The sequence below is a fragment of the Dasypus novemcinctus genome, chromosome 10, assembly GCF_030445035.2.
Source record: "Dasypus novemcinctus isolate mDasNov1 chromosome 10, mDasNov1.1.hap2, whole genome shotgun sequence".
In the NCBI taxonomy this organism is placed as follows: domain Eukaryota; kingdom Metazoa; phylum Chordata; class Mammalia; order Cingulata; family Dasypodidae; genus Dasypus; species Dasypus novemcinctus.
In genome coordinates, this window is record NC_080682.1 from 79,367,142 (window position 1) to 79,388,887 (window position 21,746).

The window sequence follows — 21,746 nt, forward strand, 5'->3', positions numbered from 1 at the left end:
AACAAAACAGAAAGAGGACCAGAAGGAATGGTGTCACAAATCAAAATGAGGGAGCTCAAGAAGAGCATAAAACATAAAATACCAGATTCTAAAATGATGAGGACAGAAAAGTGTCCTCAGGAGGTCATTAGTAACCTTATATGGAAGAAATTCAATGCCATAATAGGAACAAAATCCAGATTGCAATGGATTGAGGAATAAATGGATACTTAGTTGACATTAAGAAAAGAATTCATTCTAAAAGGGGTATTCAGGAAAAAGTTTTACCTTTTATTTCATCATTACCTTTATTAGTTTAACTAAAACTCCATAATTTAAATAGCTTACTGGTAAAATATAAAGACACACATGCACACATTTTTCTCCTTTAAAAAAATTTAAAAGTAAGTCTAAAATAGCAATTTCCCCTTAATGGTGTGTCTGTAGTACTCCTACATTTTTACAAATAGGTATTATAAAATAGCACTTATTTTATTCTTGTAGTGATATCCTACAAATAAAGGAATAAAAAAGATAATGGTAAATTACAGATTCGTATAATATGGAATCAAACAGAAACATCTAACATACCTCTGAGAGATTAAAAAAGAACTAAACAATTATTTTCCAGCTTTGGAGAGTTGCTTATCTTAGTCTAGTTGTTTTTCACGCGTCCCCTTTTGAAGTCATTGAGATATCTTGGTTTTTGAAAAGACTCAGATGATAAGACCATTTAAATAGTCTTATTTGACATCCTTTGTTGGGGAGCAGATGTGGCTCAAGCATGGGAGGTCCACATGGTAGGTCCTGGGTTCAATCCCATTGCTTCCTAAAAACAAAAACAAACAACAAGCAAACAAACGAAAAAACAAACTCAGGGGAGCTGCTGTGGCTCAGTGGTTGAGCACCACCTTCCCACATACGAGGTCCCAGGTTCAATAACCAACCCCTGTACCTCAAAAAATAAATAAACTAATTAATTCATTCCTTTGTTTAAAATCACGATATTTTCACCAGCTCTGGAAATAGTAAACAAGCAACTAGATATACTCATGCAGAGCAATTTTTTAAAAATGTCTGGTCAGATAATACAGACAAAAGCAAGGGTATTTTATATCCTTTTTCCTGTGAAATAACTAGATTAACTGCAGTGCTCCAGTTTTTAACCTAACATTAGTCTTCACTAGAATTATGCTTGGACTGTTCCCAGTGACAACTCTCTAGCATGGTTTGGTGCTATATTAAATGTAAGTGCAAACTGTGAAAAATAAGGACCCTTATATAAATTCAAGGTTTTAACACTTTTTTTGGAATGTGTAATCATGTGTAAAAGGATGATTAAAATCCATTCAAATATGACTTTAACCAAATCTAAACTATGACTTTTTAACCAGTAAAGGAAATAGGTATGACTGATTTGATTCTCAGTAACCCCTCCTTTTTACAGGTGAAAAGATTTACATAAGATTTCCTCTCATTATAGCCTCTCAAATGTTGTCTGGACTAGCAACTAAATCTCTTTAAACAAATACCAGCCAACCAAGAAACCATGAGATTTTATTGTGCTATAAAATAGACCAGACATTTCCAAACCTTCATAGGAATGGACCTAACTAAATCTTTACTAAAAATAGTTTCAAAATAAACTACAGGCTCCAAGTTTCTCTAACAATCAAAATTCCTACATCCCTCATCAATCTTGCTCTCAAGTCCTTTTTCTCTTCCAGAGCTCCAGCTCAGTTTCCCTGGCCACATATTCATAATAAGAACTAAAGGAAGGATCCACGTCTGTTATCTTATTGGGATATAAGAATGGAGAAAATGTGAACTTCATTCCCTGTATATACTCACCTTTATTTAAAATTCTGTTTCCAGTTTTCCTGTATACTACCAGCCGCTAAATCATAAGCTACTTATATTATAGCATGGAACTTAGAAACCTGAACTGTGTGAAAAACTAAGCTGGATCTTCAGCTTGGAAAAAATAGATCCCCATTAGTGATTTGGTTCCACTTAGGAAATATTTATTAATTTAGGCACTGTTCTGGGTACTTTCAAGAAGTATAGTGTGTGTGTGTGTTTGTGTGTGTGTGTATGTGTATGCGCGTGTATACATGCATGCATTGGGATGTCAATGACCAGTGGGGAAAATGTACACAAATAATTTTAATTCAAAGTCGAATCCTTTTGAGATAACTTAATTGTATGGGGGATCAGGAAATGTAATATGAATTAGGCAGGATTTAAAATCTGTCTTAAAGGATGGATAGGATTTAGAGATGAGAGAGGAGGGCATTGCAAGAAAAAAGTGTACTAAAATGGAGAAAGCAAAGAATGTGTTGGTGGAACCACTGTTTTATTGGAACATAAGGTAGAGGAATGAAAAAAATAAAAGTAGTCACCTATGGTATACCAAACTCTAATCCTCTATCCCATTCCTTATAACAGTATGTAAGCAATAATAATAATCCTCATTTTTTCAGATGGGAAAATTGAGGGACAATGAATGACTACATACCTAGTAATTGATGGAGCCATGGTTTGAACCCAAGCAATGTGACTCCAAATTCCCTGTGCGTTTTCCATTGTATCAATAGTTTTTAAACTCTTGTGTGCAAGAATCACCCAGATAACTTTTACCCAGGTGGTAAAAATGCAGAATCCTACCCCCAAAGATTCTGATTCAGTATACCCAAAGTGGGATGGAGGAATCTGCAGTCTACCAAATACATTAAGTGGTCCTAATGCAGGACGTCCAGGAAACATTGTCCTAAGTTTGGCTATGGTAATATTGAGTAGGACCTAAAATGGCCTTGAACATACTTAATGATGTGATGAACTAAATTAACTTCCTGCTTCTCTTAAGCCACATACATCTGTCATATATCAGGAGCTGTCCCAAAGAAGATCTCTAATTATCATCACCATCATAAAAGGTCACATCTACATGGCACTTTATAATTTATAAAGCCCCTTCATATGCTCTATTGTACTTGAACTTTGTACCAACCTGTGAGACAACCAAGGCTCAATGAGGCAGTAGAACTTGTCCAGGTTTCATGCAAGTTGTAGATCTGACCTCTGGTCTTCTCTCCCTAAATCTTAAACTTTTTTCCTACATAGCTCAAACACAAACATACACACAATTAAGTACGGTTATTATATAAGAGTCCCACTGGGAAAAATGTCTTTCTTCAGGTCTAGGGAGTAATATGGGAGTAATAGTATCCCTATTTCCCAGTTAACTAAGGTATGATTTCTAGAAATTCAAGACATGTGCCCAAGTGTTAATAAAAAAGATGAGATCAGAATATTGTACAAGATTTCTAATCTCCAGTTCTCTTCTCAAACAGTTGACTATTCTGTAATAAAATCCTACCATTTGTATGGATTAAGATGATGCATTTTGTCCATTAAGTTAAATACATCTGAGTGGTTTTTCTAGTAGTGGGAGTAGGTTTTCTCAGATGCCAAGTAATATAAATTTGTAGAATGCCAGACTGCACAATGACCCATAACTTAATTAATAATAGCAATTGTAAATAGACAAAAAAATGACATAGCAGTTAAAAACAGAGGAAGCAATTCCTTTACTTTCATTTTTTTCTTCTGCTAGCAATTTCCTTATTTGAGATAGCAAAAATAATTAAGAAATTATGAGCTGGTATTCTCAAACAACAGTGTCAACATTGTATGAGCAATTTCCAGAGATCCAGTAAAGGAAGGTAGATTATAAGTCCTCCTGCTTCATACTCTACAATTTTCTTGTTAGCTAAGGTCTCATGTCCACAGTAGCATTGTCTTCGTTTTTGTTCTCTGAGAAGCAGATTAGCTATGCAAGAGATTGATTGGGGGAAATGCCTGTGAAGAATAAAAGGGAAGGAAGCCAGAGAAAGTAGGGAGTTTTCAGACTGTGCAAGTCTGACACCAGTGAAAGAAGGAGGATTGGGCAGAAACAGACTTAGACTACAGCGCAGTTCTCAGAAAGTTTCAACAAAGTCAGTCACATGTTAAAGGGGTCCCTCATCTCGCAGGAGTGGACATGCATTAATACCCCTGCCATACTGTCATTGACTAGAAAAAGCCCAAGGGAAGTGTTACCTCAGCACAGAAACAAGGATGTGTCCATCAGGGTAAAAGCTGAGTCCAATAGTCAATTAGGCTCCTTTCAACAGAAGATTTGAGATGCACATTTCCAAGATTGCCACCATCTACCCCTTTCTCTGGAGAGATCTACTTCTCCATGTAGATTTAGGGAACAGGTCTTCCATGGTTCCTGTGTACCTTTCCTCCAGAGGGAAAATTTAGAAGGAAGAGGTTAGTGAGATGAACCAGAGCCCCCTTGCTGCAGTTGGTCTTGCGGCTGCATCTGTTACTCATCTTCTCCCTCCTTGATTATCCATTTTAAATTCCCCTCACTCTCAGCTGTCACTTTGGCTGGTTTTGGTGGCTTACCTGGTGGTATGACCCAAACCTTCATTCCTAAATATCTTATCCTTTGGCAATAATATCCTTCTCAAACTAGGTTTCCTGTAAATGTCCATTCACGGTTACAGTGGGCAGAGGGAGTACCAGAAGACAATCAAGTAATTCACCTGAGTTCCACACGTATTCCTCCCCGCCTTTATTGTGTAAATACACTACCTCCTCCTGATGATAGGGATTTTTACCCCTGCCAAGGTGGTAACTCCTCTTCTCACCTGCTGGTCTCTGGACACAAGATGTCTAAAGTGCCTTGCCGGCAGCCGTAGTTTGCAATTCAATGAGACATTTGGCATGCCCATGGGTAAGAGTATACCTCCTCTGGGGACAAGAGTCTCTAGCCCAACAGAGCCCAGAGTTGCACATATAGGAAGCCCAAAATCCCCCAGTGGGTTATTTATTTATTTATTTTTTCTATGATCTCTTTACTTTTTTTTTTAATGTTACTTTGAAAAAATATAAGAGGTTCCCATATAACCCCCATCCCCCTTCACCCCACTCCTCCCACATCAACAACCTCTTTCGTCATTGTGGCACATTCATTGCATTTGGTGAATACATTTTGGAGCACTGCTGCACCAGATGGATAATAGTTTACAATGTAGTTTACACTCTCCCCATACATTCAGTGGGTTATGGCAGGATATATAACGTCCAGCATCTGTCCCTGCAATATCATTTAGAGCAACTCCAAGTACGGAAAATGCTCCCCCACAGTGGCTTATTGAGAGTGATAGTAAGTGGGGCCACTCCTATTTCCAATCCTTGGAGTCTACTACCATTTTCCCTCTTAGAGACAAGAACCATACAGAGGTCTCTGATGTAGTACTTTACGCCATGGCATCTACCACATTTGCAACAGCACGCAACCCCCAGCTAATATCCATGCTTATATATGGTTGTAAAGAAGCAGGATCCCATAATGACAAGTTGAAGGAGGAGGGAAAACCTGTGTTTTATTCTGAAAAAGTTAGCACTGTATCCTTCTGTCTCCCTCCAAAGTGTTGCTTCTGACCTGATGTTTCAGTGGTGCCTTTAGAACCTATACTGATATTCTGTGAAGCTGGTTGCTTCTAGATGGTGAGGTATGTAATATGACTAGTGAATCCCATTGCACAAGCCAAATCCTGCCCCTCTTTCACTATGAAGTGGGTCCCCTTGTTGGATATTATGCTGTATGGAATTCTGTATCTGTGGTTCAGGATCATGGTGCTGACTGAGTCACTGCAATCAGGAAAGACAAGTCTGTACCTAGGATAGGTATCTATCCCTGAGAAGACAAACCACTAGCCCTCATTGTTGACTTATCACCAAGTAGATAGTTGGTCTCATTAAGAAATAGTGACATATTGGCCTTGGTCCCTGTTGCTAACAGATTAGACATCCAGAAGCAGCAGTAGCTAGATCAGCTTTAGCAATTGGAAGTCTGTGCTGTTTGGCCCATGCATACTCTGTCTCTGCCACTGTGGCCACTTTGTTCATGAGCCCATCATGCCAGTTCCAAAGTGGCCAATAACAAAGATTTGCTTATGTCAACTGTTCTAGCTATTATGTCTACTTGTTTGTCTGTGCCTCTTCCAAGGTGGGTGCTTTCTGTTGGTCCGTAATGTGTGGTCTAAAATTTTTCATGTGCTTCTACATGCCTCTATACCAGAATTTCTTGTCTCCAATATTCCAGTTCTTTTCTTTCCAGACCCCTGACCAGACAGCCAGGCCATTGGCCACTTTCCAAGTCTATATATATATATTCTTGGGCTACTTCTCATTCCATAAAAATTTATGACTAGGTGCACTATTTGCAGTTCCACCCATTGGGAAGATTTTCCCTCTGCACTCTTTCAAGTATATCCTTGAAGGTTTTTGCAGCTTTGGTCCATTTTCAACTTGTACACACATACAGAACTAACTCATCCATAAATCAAGCTTGGACTTTTCCTTTCCTTCAGCTGGTTGTCCAGGACCCCCTGTAAGGCCATCAGAGCAAGCTGAGGAAGGGTTCTGTTGCAACTGTGTTGAATGACATGTAGGTCTGGGCTACTTGCTAATGAAGTTTATTTGTGTCTTCTATTCTGCTCTGGCTCAATCCCAGATGTCCCATTTACATACCACAATGGACTATTGTTGGGCCTGTCTGACTTTATGACTTGGCATATCCAAAAATGCCTAGCCCGTACGGGGCAGTTCTGGACACATGGCCACTTGGTGCTCCATGGCCAAGCATTCTGCCTCCACCACACCTAATAACCAACAAAGAGCTTTTTCTCAAAAGGCATATAATTCTATGCTGCAGATGTCATGACCTTATTTCAGAATCCCAGGGGCCTGTGTTGTTATTTTCCAGTGGTGTTTGTCCTATAACCTTCACACTGCATTGTTTCCCACTACTGATACCTCCAATATTGTAAGATATAGAGGATTGTATGAACTGAAGTGGCAGTGCTGTTGGTACTGCAGCCTGGACCTCCCCACTCAAAGCTGGCAGCTTTGCCTCTCACTCCAGTATATGGATCAATAATCATAGATGTGGAAGGTGTTACCTCCAGAACCCAAAGAGGCCTCTCCCAGGCTCTGTGCTTCTTTCTTTGGAGTAGGGAATACAAGATGCAAAAATTTGTCTTTCAGTTTTGCAGGAATATCCTGTCGTGCTCCTGATCACTGAACCCCTAAAAATTTCACCGAAGTGTCAGGTACCTGAATCTTAATAGGGGTTATCTCCAACCTTCTGGAATACTGTGTCTTAACAAGGGCTTCATCATACTAACCACGTCTTCCTCATTGTGAAGAATCAGCATGAATATATCAATATAATATGTAAGTGGGATGACCATCAAGTCCTGGTCTCTTTGGAGAACATTATGACAGAGGGCAGAAGAGTTAATATAGTCCTGAAACAAAAGTGTGAGTAAATATTGTTGTGTGTCCCACAGGAATGTGAATTGTTTCTGGTCCTCTCTTCTAATTGGACTAGAAAAGAAGGCAGTCACCATATAAATGGCCACACACCATATACCTGAGGCCTTCTTAATCTGCTCTAGCAATTATAAAATGCTTAGCAAAGCGCTTGCAACTGGGGCCACTAACTATTTGATTCTGAACTCTTAAAAGGCAGGGTAGGTACCCAGTCTTACATATGTTGGTATCTAGAGCACCTAGGACACACCTAGCACTAAGCAGGCAATCTCTAACTGACTATAAATGAATTAATAAATTGGGTATGAAATCCAAGAAGATGTCTACTAACTTAGATTGATTTAGATGACCTGACCCTAGTTCATAAAGTTACTATGAGAATTAAATGAGTTACTAATGTAAGTGTTTAAAACAGTACCTGGTACATAAAAACATTCAACATTATTTTCTTCAGGTTATAGAAAACCATTAGTATAGGATACAGAGATGCAACATAAGGTTAATTCCTTGAACGGAGTTTTAAGTGAAATAAGAGAGATTCGAGTTGCCCTTTAAAATGAAGGCACCTGTAATATTTTCCCTGAGGGTGTAATGTTTCCAAGGAAAACTCAAAAGCAAAGTGATTTCAAAGCTGGAAAGAAATAATTACTTACGGAAACAGACATTTAGCCTAATGCAAAAAAGGATGGTTACCGTGTACAAATTCATTTGCTGTATTTAAGATAATATCATGAAATCTTGAAGTTCAAACTCTTGACAAATGCTTCTCAGAAATAATGAAGTAAAAAAATGATCTTGAAACAAAATAAATGAATACATTTGTCCACTCACAAAAAGGACCTTTTCCATTACATATATATGGTATATTTACATTTTTCATCTCTGCCTGAAATAGATCAATGTAAGAGCCAGTGCAGGAAAATGGAAAGGTGTAATATCAGAACACACACACACAGATTGCCTTCATTAGGACAAATATTATTTTTCTTGTGTAATACTGTGATTTAGGGCAATTTAAAGCTATTATCCTCTCACTTGGTGGTCAAATTTAAAATAATCTTGATGACTGTAAGGGAACTACCAAGTCTCAAAAACTTCCCAGCAGTTATCAAAGTGAGAACTATGAAATAACCCCAGGGTCTCTAAGAAGAAATCCACACTTGCTACTTTTAATATCTGACAAGATCTGAACAGAGCTACTTCCACCTACAGGAAAAGGTGAGCCTCTATGACAAGGCTTCAGTGCCCATTCTCAGTTATCAATATGCACTTCACAGCTAGGCTTAGGTAACATCAAAACTTGTGATATTGCTTCATTGCTTTATTGCCTGTATGTCTTTCAATTCAGAGCTTTCCAGAACAGAATCACCAGATTGAATTTATTCTACCAGTGAGTCAGTTGCTTATTAGCACTTTTGACATCCAGATGGTCTGAGACAAAGGCTAAACCAGGGGCTCTTTCCGAAGTGGAAGCAGTGGAAACTTTATTTTCCTGAGGGACTCTAGTCTACTGGACGATGGGCCGGGGTAAGTGTTGCTTTCACAACTGGCCAGCACTGCAATGGCCTATCCTATATTTCTTATTTAAGTCACATCACCTGAAAGACCAGGAGTTAAACTGACTATACAGTCTGAACTGTGAAGGTTGGAAGTAAATCCAAAAGAACCAATAGCCTGTTTCATGAACAATAAAGGAGTTCAGGCTTGGGACCCTATAAAGTTAAGTCAGTATTAGTTATAGAGGAAATCCTGTATGTTCTTTCTTCTGTTGTACTTGCTTTTTTAAAAAGAACTCAAGCAGAGCTTTTTTGATATGTTATAATGCTTAAAAACACCTTTTAAAATACACACAACACACACACACCAAGAGTGTTTGTGTGCAAATACATTACTACTAGGTACATGAAAATCAAAAGCATTTGCCCAATATCCTTCAAGTATAAAACTAAAAATGCCCTTATTTATGAAATGGGAAATGCTAATCTATGTTCACATGCCATGTAGTCACCTCTATTATGAATATTAAGATAAAGGTTAGTAAGTGATTGCTATTAGAACCCTTTAGTTCTGCTTATTTGGCACAAAGTTCTCCCAATATTCATTGCCTAGAAATTGTATGTAATGAGGTCTGAGAAATACAGTATTTAAACTTCTAGGATGCTAGGGCAATTATTTCCAGTTTCTTTGAAGTTGTGACACCCTATATTGTTTGTGGATTTCACAACTATCCCTCCTCTGTGTTATTGTCTCCATAACCCCAAGGAAAAAAATTAATCTATTATATGACATTTTTTAAAAAAACACAAATGAATTTAAATTACTCTTACTTTTCTTCAAGATTTTGTTCGGTTTTATAATTTCCTCTTCTTTGAAGCCTGAGCCACCCTGAAGCTCCGGCCAAAATTAATCTCTTCTCCTGGTGTATTCTTTTGCCCTTTAAATAAATCTATATTACAGTATTTGGACATCAGATTTTTATTGGTTAACTTTAAATATTTCTCCAAGGTTTAAATGCAAGAACCATGTCATATTCTTTTATTCTAGAATTTCCAGAACAGTGTTTGATACAAAAGGGGATTCAATAAGTATTCACTTAATTAATTATTAATTAATTAATGAGCAATGGTCTTGGAGGAAAAAACACACCCAGGATGTCAGAAAAAACAAGGAGGGAATCATTATTCTAGTAGTTTAAAGATGAATCAGTATAAGATCCTCTGTTCTAGAACTCAAATCCAGTGAGAGGATGAATGTGTAAACACTTTATTAGCTGTGAAATCCTATATAAATGTGAGCATATGTCGCTATTGCTTATTGCTTAGCAGCCTTCAGGAAATATTTTCTGTGTGTGGATCAACAGACTGTAAAAACAAGAATGAACTTGGTTCATTGAAAATATGAGGAACCAGAAGGATTTCTAAATGGAAGCAAACTGACAAGAAATTTTTCTTAAGAGAGTGGGGAGTCCAGTTTTGGAAAACTGGGTCTTGCTGAGATCTCTCCCAAATGCTTATTTTTCTGCATCCTGACCATCTCTTTAGATGCTTAGGATTTAGATAATTCCACATAATGTTTCCAGAAATATGTATTACCAGGTGCAAAACATACATGCTTGATTGGTCAAAGAAACGTGTCACATTTGGATAACTATTGAGATGCTAAAATAACTGACGCATTTTGAAGTGACCATTGGTTGTAAGCTTCAGTGGTTCTGGAAGAGGCAATAAAAAATATAAGGGCAATTTGACAAGCTACTGTGGTTCAAATAGATGCTAGTGGTAGCCAAAGTTCAGAAATTATGTCAATGAAACTGAATTCCATTAAGTCAATCAGTAACTAAGGAAATAGTTAAATGAGATACAATCACAAACTAGAAAAACAGGATAAATTAAAGAGGTAAAAGGAATAATCACATTTCGTGATAGTCACATGCTATCAGGTAACAAAATCTGATGTTTGGAAGATAAAGCAGGCAGTTTTCAAAATGGAAAGGGAGGCCATGGGCTAGAGCATGAGTAATTCCATAAAAGCGATCAAGTGGGAATATTTCTGAAAAGCAGATGACGTTCTCTCATAAAGGAAATGCCCCAAAACTGCTACAACATAGTTCCTATGTTACAAGCATAATCTTCTCAAGGTCATACAGCTCATAAATTGCAAAGCGGGTTTTCAAAACCTTATTGAGTTACACCAAAGCCCATGTCCTCCTCCGTGTGCTGCTTTCTGCTAGATGAGGAACAACAAAGACATGTGTCAAGCTGCCTGGCTGTGTTGTTACTAACTACCTTTTCTGATTCCAGTTTCAGAAAAGTCCTGAATTGTAGCCAACAGGAACAGTAAGAAGCTTTCAGCTTGTCCAGCTTACTTGTTATGGCTTTACATTTAAAAGAAAGCAGGAAATAAAGAGGCTATGGTTGAAATGACACCAAAGAGTTGAAATTCTGAAACGGCTAATCTGTTTTCAAGCTAACCACTAATCCTAGTGTTTATTAAATCCTTCTATATTTTCAGCAAATTAGGGCGAAATAACTATGTATTCATTCTTTCATTTAATAAGAAATTATTGAGTGCTTATCATGTGCCAGTCACTGGAAACACAAAAATTCATAGAAAATGATATCTGCTCTTAAGAAGCTCATGGTTGAGGGAGGAAGGGAGAGACAGAGACAGACAAAGACAGTGAATATGGCATTGACATCGGGTACTAAAAAAGTAATAAAAAGTAATAAACATAGGGAAGTCACATTGGGGGTAAATAACTCCTCCCAATTCCTGATGTTTCCTTTCAGATGGAGGGGGCTCCAATAGCATAATACTCCTAATCTTCTTTCACCCCTTAACTCTTTCCTCCCCAAGAGAAGAAAAATCACTTAATCTGATTGATGGGTATAAAAAAAGAAAGTGGGCATATATAGACAAGCCCCTTGTTTGCTTACTCTTACTCATTCTCTGAGGAGACCGTCTGCCTGCAGAGAAAATGACTTCTGCTCTGCATTACAGGGCCTTATGTTTTCTATAGACAGGCTCCTTATAAGGAAGCCTGCAAAAGTCCATCACATCCTGTGATTAGGTGTTTGCTACTAGGAATCCCTCTTGTTCATAGATACAAACCACATTCTCCAATATCAGTGGTATCAGTAATAAATGTGTTATTTCTCGAAAGGCAGTATGTGTGATGGTTAGGTGCACAGACTCAAGCCAAACTGGTTCATACCCCAGGTTTGCCACTTAATAAAGCCTTGTGACTTTGGCAAGTTACTTAAACTCTCCCCCTACAATTCTCACCCTACAAAACAAGACTAGTAGACGCTATTCATGGAGTTTTCATGAAGATTAAACGAGTTAATATACATAATTTAAAACAATGCCTGGTACAAAGTGAGTGTTCTAGAAGTTTGAGCAATCCTTTCTATTATCATTATTATTTTGACCTCCATTTGTCTTAATCTTTTATTTCTCAATTTGTTGAAAACATGGGCAGAAAAGAGAAGCAATATTGATTGTGATCCTCCAGCTTGCACCTAAAATAGTTATGGAAGTTCAAGAAACCATACACAGTTCTTTGAATCACTGCACCTTTGTTTCCAGTTCTTGGTGCCTTTGCTACATGAAATCTGGAAGCCCTTTATCATTGGATGCCAAATGCGAGGCCAAGCATCTCAGCAACTTTAATGCCAAATGCAAGGCCAAGCAACTTTAGCCTAAGTTGGATTGAAATTGTCAGAGGTAATTAGTTGGGTCAGGTTTTTCAATCCCTGACAGCACCTGCTTTCTGACTTCCCTTTTAAGATTCCCTTCCCAGGCAGGTAGACTCCTCTGATCTCCATGGGTAACGCAGAAAGGAAGCTCTCTACCTGATTCTCAGAGATTACTCCCATAACCTTCAGGTTTTCTGCACATGCCAGAGGCCTCCCCTTGTTCTGACCTCTGCATGTCCTACCCTGGCCTTTGCAGAGCCCTCCTAGGGAAGAAAGGCTCTTTCCTATCTAACCCCAGTGCTTCTTTCCCTGAATTCACACCTGCCCTTAAGGAGTTCACAACTTAATGCGGGAAGCAGACAGCAAAAATAATTGGAATACAATGTGTTAAGCACAGTTAAAGAGATCTAAATGGTACCATGGGAGTATACCAGTCGGAACAGGAAACAGATGGCATACTCAAAAGGAATGATTAAAGAGTGCTTTTTTTCACAAAGGTGTAGGCAGGGGTATGGATAATGAAGGATCGACATTGAGAAATTGCTCCCACCATAAGGCTTGAAGAGGCAAAGAGAAGGAACTATTACCAAAATCCAGAAAGAAAGCTTTAACTATAGGACAGGACTGCTCACAGGAACTGCATTTCAGTATATTAATACAGCTCCTGCCAATCCAAGACCAGGCAGGGAGGGAGTTAGGGTGCTAATATTGTCTCTTTGCCCTCTGAGTTTCTTCTAGTGCATCCCATTGTTCACATCTACCAGAAAGTCAGAAGGTAACAAAAACTGGCTAATTTTGCTCAAAGAGGTCAGACTCCCAGGACACAGGACAGGATAGAGAAGGGTAAGAGGATCTAGAGGGAAAAGCAAAGATAGCCCAGCACAGAGAGCAAAGGGGCCAACTCTTCCTATGGACTTCAAGGGAGACATTTTAGAGGAGTAATATTTGAGCTAGGTTCTGAAGGATAAGTAAGGGTTTACCATTTGGAGAAGTGAGTAATGACTTTTCAGGCAGGCATAGAATATTGCATAACTCATAGATTTTAAAAAGCATGCATAGTATGTTTAGAAAAGCAATCCTGTTTGGCAGAAGCACGTGACACTTGTGGAGGGATGGTCCTGAAAAGAAAAGTTAGGGCCAGATTATAAATGAGGCAGTTTAGCCAGGGAAATGAGAAGATGAGTCACAACATGGCTGAAGGACAACATGCTGCAAGACTCTAATGAGAACCTTGACCTTAACCCAGTTTCTCTTTCTGGGACCTCCCCTTGGCCCTGGATGTTCCAAACAGTCCTCACCATTGGTGCCCACCATTGATGGGGTAACCAATAACAGCTGGGGCCCTTCCCCTTAGCATTAGCAAGAGGAGGAACAGTCAATTGTTTAATAAAGATAACTGCACAAGCCAGATTGCTCTCTCTGCCTGGAGGAGCCCACATCAAATCTTGGTGCGTATTCACATCTCTTTCTCCCATTTCTCAGCAAGCTCTGTTCTTTTCCCCCATTTTCCAATAAATTCTTTTTACTGGCCTAACTAAACTGGAGTGTACTTAAATTCTTTTATGCAACATAGCCAAGAACCTAAAGGAATCCAACACTTCTCCAGCTTCAAAACAGTTCTTAAATGTCATGCTAAGATGACTGGATTTAACCTTGTAGTTAATGAGGATCCATTTAGAGAACTTCATGGGGGAGAATGACATGAGCATAAAAGTTAGGATAAAAACTCTAATGGCAGTATGGAGGATGGACTAGAGTAGTGAAAGACCAGAGGCAGGAATTCATTTTGAAGGTCTTTGCAATAGTCCAGGCAAGAGAAAGGTAAGGGGCACTAAAGGAGTGGTAGTGTTGACACAGATTTTAGACATATTCTGAAGGTATAAATAAGAGAATTTGATAACCTAATAACTGTGAGGTGTGCCAGAAAGACAGATTCTAGTTGAGTACCCAATTTCCAGGTTAAGAGAGTAGATAGATTGTGGTACTATGAATTAGGAGAAGGAATTCAAGAAAACCAAGTTTCTGGGATACTACACAGAGTTCAGCTTTATACACATGGAGTTTGCTGTGAGTATGGAGTCCTAAGGGGGAAATGTCTACTTAGCAATTGATAATACAGGGCAAGGACTCTGGAGAAAGACTTAGGGGCTAGATATACAGTTTGGGGAACGTTTGTTTTTTTGTAGCCTATGTAAAACATATCCACCAGATTTTTCTCAACCTCTGTAACTAACAATGGAAAAAATGTGACTCATCGTATAATGAAATAAACCACAATGAGAACCATAAATAAATTCACTGCTGTTGCTCCTTGTCATGGGAAGGCTTTTCCATTTGTTTGTTAGTAATAGAAACTCATAACTCAGAATTGCATGGTGGCATACAAGTATTCTTTAGCAAACAAACTGAATCCTATTTGCTCTTTGAATTTAAACTAACTTATTTTGTAAATAAAATCCAATTTCCTTAGAGGAGCTTCATTTTATTATATAAACTCATACCTCAGTGTCATGCAATTCTACTTCAACTGAGGCATTTGACAATACCATGTCCAGCAAAGTGTTTTTTCTCATAGTAGGTACAATACTGGATACCTATATGGACATAGTAGTTATTTACTAGGTAAATAAATGAACAGATAGACAATAGACAAATATAAGCAAGAGATTATATTAATGTTGATTTTGTTATGAATTTGATATGCAAATACAAGTGTGTGAAAAACATAAAGGAGAATTTGAAACTATCTGGTTTTGCTTCATCAGTAGAAGAGAGCTGGAATTAGACACCTGTTAGTTTCTCCTTTGTGTTCAACTGCCTCAACCACCTTACTTAAGAAGAACTGAAATACTTATCTTCCAGTTCCTTGATATATTGAATAATCATAGGAATAGAGTCTCACAATTATATTTACTTTGTATAGTTCTCAACATAATTATTTGAGATCTTAGAAATATAATTCTAATTTTCTGAAACCAATAGCAGACTATTATTAAGAGCACACAATAAGGCACAAGTAGAACCAATTTACCCCTAACTTCATATATGACCAGTATGTAATTTAAGATATCTATAAAAATTACAAAATTATTGACTAGACCCTAATTTGTTAAAATCCTTTTTTCAAAAATTTATTCAAAAAGACTTTAGAAAAAAAGTTCTGCATTGATGGTTGTGCTTCTTGTAAAATTTGGAATGAATCATCAACACATCTCAATCTTAATGTTGTTTCTTTGTCTTCTGGGTGAGACCCCATCAACACTGTACCTTTCATCACTCATCTGCCCCGCCTTCCAAGCCCGTGTAAAATGTTGAAAGATTTCTTCCTGACTTCCACCTCTCTAAAGAAGGAAGTGCAGATACCTGTGGTCTAAGGAGAACCAGATCTCAAGTTAAAACATGATATGGCCCAGATTGTATGATCTCTGGATAAACAGAGGTTCTCTCCGAGTGACTGTGTTAATATAAAAGGAAAATACAGCAGTACTGAGCATACATCACAAACTTTAACCTTTCACTAAATACTTAAAATAGATGTATTCTTATGCCTCTCTCCTAAAGTACTGTCCATTTTCTAGTCATCTATGCATTTTCCTCAGTACCTAACACAGTATCAGTTACTTTAGTAGAATGAATTCAGAAATTACCCCACACATGATTTCCTTCATTCTAATTTTTTGTATTATCCATTTTTTCTTTAATGAATATAATCCTAATTTATAATCAAAATAATTAAAAGTCTCAACTTTTTGTTTATTTTATATAGATAGAGGATGTTGTACACAGTATATATGCTCAAACTTGTAATTGAAAGAAAAGTTTAGAAATACTTTAAAACTGACTTGTGAATCAGCATAATACAATTTGAACATCTTATAATTTCTTAGTTACAGTTCAGAATATTTAAATACTGAACATGTATTTGTGTTATTCTAAACAACAGTTAGCAAAAGACTGAAATGAATGTTTTGATTGTTTTCTTATGACACAACTGGGTGAAAAACAGAACTACACAGAAGTTTCATAACAAAACTCAAACCACCTCCTACTTGTCTATTGTCAGGTTTTGTTACATTCCCTAACTCAACCCAGACTCCCTGAAGCTGGCAAACAGGGCAAAGTTTGAGACCAAATGACGCTCTTCCTTTGAGCTTCAGGAATGAATTTAGAATAATAGGGGAAAACAAAAAAAAACTCAGATATTTTCTTCCAGATGTGGCAAATCAGTCACATTCAGTGTTTATTCAGATTCCAAACTCAGCACAACAAATAAAGACAATTGCCTGGGAGGAGAGGGTGGCTGAGGAAAGGGGAATCTCCCAAACAGATTAAACTCCCTAGAAGAGGGAGCATGTTAGGAAGGAGGTAATACAGGAGAGGGAGGCAGGCAGAACAGGAAAAAAGGGAAGACAGAGAGAGAGAGGGAGGGAAGAAAGAAGGAAAGAAGAAAGGAAGGGAGGGAGGGAGGAAAGAAAGTGTGTCATAACCAAGGATTATAAGCAATCCAATTCTGCAGCCCTGAGACCCAAGAAATAAATCACACCTGACCTAATCATGTTCATCTGTCTAGATGCTGGTTCAATGTCTGAAGCAAGTTGTGTGTTTGTAGATAGTCATTAAAATAACATTTTAAGGCATAGAGTTTTACTCTAAAAAACTCAGAAAAAATCTAATATTGTAGAATTTTCATGGTTGCCCTACCTCTATCATTTATACTTATTCCCTTTAGCACTTTCTATACATAACAAAATGGAAAATAATTTTCATCTTGATTTTCAATTCTTTTTCTGTTTATAACAGTAAGCATTTATTGAATACTATCCTCATTTCAAACACTATTCTAAGTACTTTACATACTTTTATGGGTAAATACTTATTCCCCACTCCTGATATTTCTTTCTGCATGAGGAATATCCATTATAAGAATAACCCTCCTGATGTATATCCACCTTCACACTTACTTCTCTCCAGAAGAGGAGAAGTGACTTTGATGAGTATGGGATGAAGATCAGGGTAGGCACATGGTAAAGACCAAATATAACTGATGTTACAAAGAAAGTGAAAATATAACATAAACAATGGGAGAAAATATTTGGAAATTATATCTCAGACAAGGGTTTAATACCTAAAACAAACAACAACAAAAACTCCTACAACTCAACTACAACAAAAAACAAACAACCCAACTGAAAAACAGGCAAAGGACTTGAGTAGATGTTTCTGCAAAGAAGATATTCAAATGGCCCATAAGCACATGAAAAGAAATTTGTTTTAGTTTGCCAAAGTGCTGCCTATGCAAAGTACCAGAAATGGGTTGGCTGTTATAAAGGGGATTTATTTGGGGTAAAAGCTTATAGTTTTTGGAAATATCCAAATCAAGGCACCATCAGAGGTGCTTTCTCACCAAAGTCAGATACTGTTGATCTTGTTGTCTGGCCACGTGGCAAATCAAGATGGCCACTGATCTCTGCCAAGGTCTCTGTGTCCCCTCTAGGTTCACCATCTCTCAGAGCCTAGCTCCAGAGCTCAGCTGTGAGCAATCAGGCACAGGGCTTGTCTCTTTCTGGGCCTCCTCTATCAGTCTCTGCTTTCTTCCCAGGTTCAGCTGCAAGCTATCAGACATATGGCTCATCTCTCCCTGGGCCTCAACTCTTTGAGTCTCTTGGGGGCTTCTCTCCCTGCAGCCCAGCTGTGATTCAAACTGGATTCCTGTCTCTCACATGACAGGATTAAATATGGCAGTTCCCTTTTCCTGTGTGTGTATCTGTCTCTCTTTGTGTCTCCATTTATATCAGACCCAGCAAGTGGGTGGATACTCAACCTGAGTCACACCTGACATAGTGCAGTCAAAAGGGTTTCACACCAACAGGAATGGATTAGTTCTCTTTTGGGGATTCATAAAGGAACAACAAACTGTCACAAAACTCAACATCATTAATCATTAGGGAAATGCAAATCAAAACCACAATGAGATACCACTTCAAATCCACAAGGATGGCTATTTTTTAACAAAAAGAAAAAAGTAGAAAATAAGTGTTGGAGAGGATGTGGAGCTATTGGAACCCTTGCACATTACTGCTGTTGGCTATGTAAAATAGCACAGCTGCTGTGGAAAATAGTTTGGCAATTCCTCAGAAAATTAAATGTAGAATTACCATACAACCCAGCCATTCCACTTGTAGGTATATACCCCCAAAAAGTGAAAGCAGGGACTCAAACAGATACTTGTATATCAATGTTCATAGCAGCATTATTCACAATAGCTGAATGGTGAAAAGTCACCTGTAACAGTTTAAATTTGGTGAATCCCAAAAAAGATTATGTTTTTAAACTAATTCATTCTTGTGGGTATGAGACCCTTTGATTGCATTTGATTCATTAAGGGACTTTGATTAGATCACTCGGTTAGATTGATTTTGATTGGACTATGTCAGTGAGGCGTGACTCAGATTGGGTCTCTGTCCTTTTACTGGAACTTTATATAAAGAGAGGAAGAAGACACAGAAAAGGGAGCTCTACCATTTTGACTCAGTCATGTGAGAGAGAGAAGACTTGAGGATTACCATCAACCATAACTGAAGCACAAAGCCCAAGAGCCTGGGCCCATGGAGCAGCTCAAGGATGAAGAGGTGAGTCATATGCCTGATTGGCCACAGCTGAATCTGGGGAAAAAGCGAAGCAGCCAAAGCTGAGAGATTCCACTTACATGAAATATCTATAAGCAAATTCATAGAGACAGAAAAGTACAATAGAGGTTACCAAGGGTTGGGGGGAGATGGAATGCAGAGTTATTGCTTAGTAGATACAGAGTTTCTATTTGGGGTGATAAAAAGTTTTGGTAATAGATGGTGTTAATGGTAGCACAACAGCATATAAATAATGTCACAAAATTTTACACTTAAAATAGTATAAATGGCAAGTTTCATGTTATATCTATGTTATATAAAAATATTACCACTTTATTATAGATAGAAGAGAGAGGGAGGGTGATAAATATAGACAGATGTTGATGATGATAATGATAGATGATCAATGATATATATATATAGAGAGAGAGAGATTTGATATTCCTTTCCTGTTCTTCATTCTCTTTCAGATATTCCAGCCTGTAAAAAACATGTATTCTGGTCTATTCTTGGTGAGGCCAACAGTAGAGTTGTAAAGATTCTGCCTCTGCAAAGTTGGTAGCTGTCCCTTATTGGTTGAACCACCTGTGGCTAAATGGGTAAGTTCATCTAACTTTGGATTTAATATTAGGAAGTCCCGTGGCTACTTCATAGCAAAACCATATTCTCCAGCCTAACCTTCTTCAATAATAAATGTAATAATTTTTGTCTATCTTCCTTAACTCCCTATCTAGCTCTTAATTCAGAACTTGAGCAGAGAAAAATAAGGTATCATTTATTGGAAATTCCATGCTTCTACAGTTAGTATATCTGCTAGGAATCCTAAAAAATAGACAAGGAATGGAATTTGAGAAGCACACAAAAATTGAGAATTTGGTAGGTTAAGAACATTCACATCTTGGAAATTCACAAGGGTTTCTATTGTGTCATGGCAATGCGTAGTTTTACAGTTGTAAAGTTAGATCAGTTTTTAATGGGTGTGGCCTGGGCAGGAAAGCCTTAGGTTTTAATAAGTGCTAGCCATGTAAGAAATAGTGAAATTATGTCATACCCATAGGCTAAGAAGAATTTAAGAAGCCCAGTATTGGATGATTATCTATAAGATTTGCTCAGGAAGTCAAGGATGAACCGGAATGGCTTAAAAGATATGCTTCAATCTTCATACATAACAGGAGTCTTGGGAAAATTACAAGATAGAGAAAGAAAGATTGATTAAGTTAGAGGAAGAAATTTCCATAGGAGAAATCTTAGTTCTTAGAAGAGACTAGGCTGATATGAAAGGGAAAATACAATATAACAATGTAAGAAAATAATAAATAAAAAATGAAATGTGTATCCAGGTCTAGCTGCTCAGAAGGAGAGAATTAGAAAGGGGAGATAGTTATGTCATCACTAATCATAAACTGTGACTAGATCCCAAAGAAACTCAACAAGAGAAGAGAGACAGGATTAGAAGGCAGATTCCCAGAATGAGCAAGAATCTGGAAACAATTATTAAGAAGTTCACTCTTAAAGCTACAGACGAAGAATCCATAGTAATGTCAATTGGGAAAACCCCTTGAAGATTGGAACTCCTTAAAATTTGGTCATATAAAATTTGGACATATTTGAGAGGGGAAAGATATGAAGAAAATATAAAATACTCAAAGACTAATAAGTGGGCTGACAGATATTATAGGTGAGTATGGTGGTATTACCTGAGTCCTGAGAGTACATACCCAAAAAATGTGTGGAATTAGGATTCTAGAGGATGGTACTGCAAAGACAAAATGGGTAAAGGGGAGAGAGAAAAGACAGTAAGTCAAGGCCTGGGTAGGAGTTCATCTGCTGAGCGACTCTCCTGGGAGGATTATACAGCTCAGAAAGGTGAAAGAGGATTTCTTTGCTTTTGGCAAACACAGAGTCCATCGATTTCATATTTCTCACAATGGGAGATCCCACAAAGCAAAATCTAGAGGAGTGTGTAAGGAAAATGTGTGTCTGGGTCAGAAAGCAAAAAAGTAACAATAAAATGTCTGTATAAGAAAGCTAAGGGATAAAATAAAATTTAAAAAGAAGATGCTCAAATCCAGCAAATAGTACTAACTTTATATAGGTAGAAAAAGAAAAGGCCCAACCTAAAAAACAGATTGGGCTGATGTAAACTCAGAAGAGACTTTCTGAAAAACAATAGGGAAACAGAGCAGGGAAATACAACACCAGAGGCTAACCTGAACCTGCAGAAAAAAGATGTAGCTGAAGGAAATGCTTCTCAAAACTTTTAACATTCAAAGTGGAGGGAAGACAATGTCTTGACACGACTTAGGTATAGAAACTCAATAGGGGAAACGGACTTTGGCCCAGTGGTTAGGGCTTCCATCTACCACATGGGAGGTCCGTGGTTCAAACCCCGGGCCTCCTTGACCCGTGTGGAGCTGGCCCATGCGCAGTGCTGATGCGCGCAAGGAGTGCCATGCTACACAGGGGTGTCCCCCGCGTAGGGGAGCCCCACGCGCAAGGAGTGCACCCATAAGGAGAGCCGCCCAGCGCGAAGGAGGGAGCAGCCTGCCGA

General features: G+C 38.0%; 1 long non-coding RNA gene across 1 annotated transcript in view; it reads right to left on the reverse strand.

Moving 5' to 3' along the window:
- Positions 1–247: 247 nt before the first annotated feature.
- Positions 248–21,746, reverse strand: part of LOC131280303 (uncharacterized) — a 33,556-nt gene continuing 12,057 nt past the window's right edge. Inside the window, exons 2-4 of the long non-coding RNA XR_009187808.2 lie at positions 4,081–4,268; positions 2,990–3,094; positions 248–808 (exon numbers count right to left, since the gene is read on the reverse strand). This is a non-coding gene — a long non-coding RNA (uncharacterized lncRNA). The remainder of the gene's footprint in view (positions 809–2,989; positions 3,095–4,080; positions 4,269–21,746) is intronic.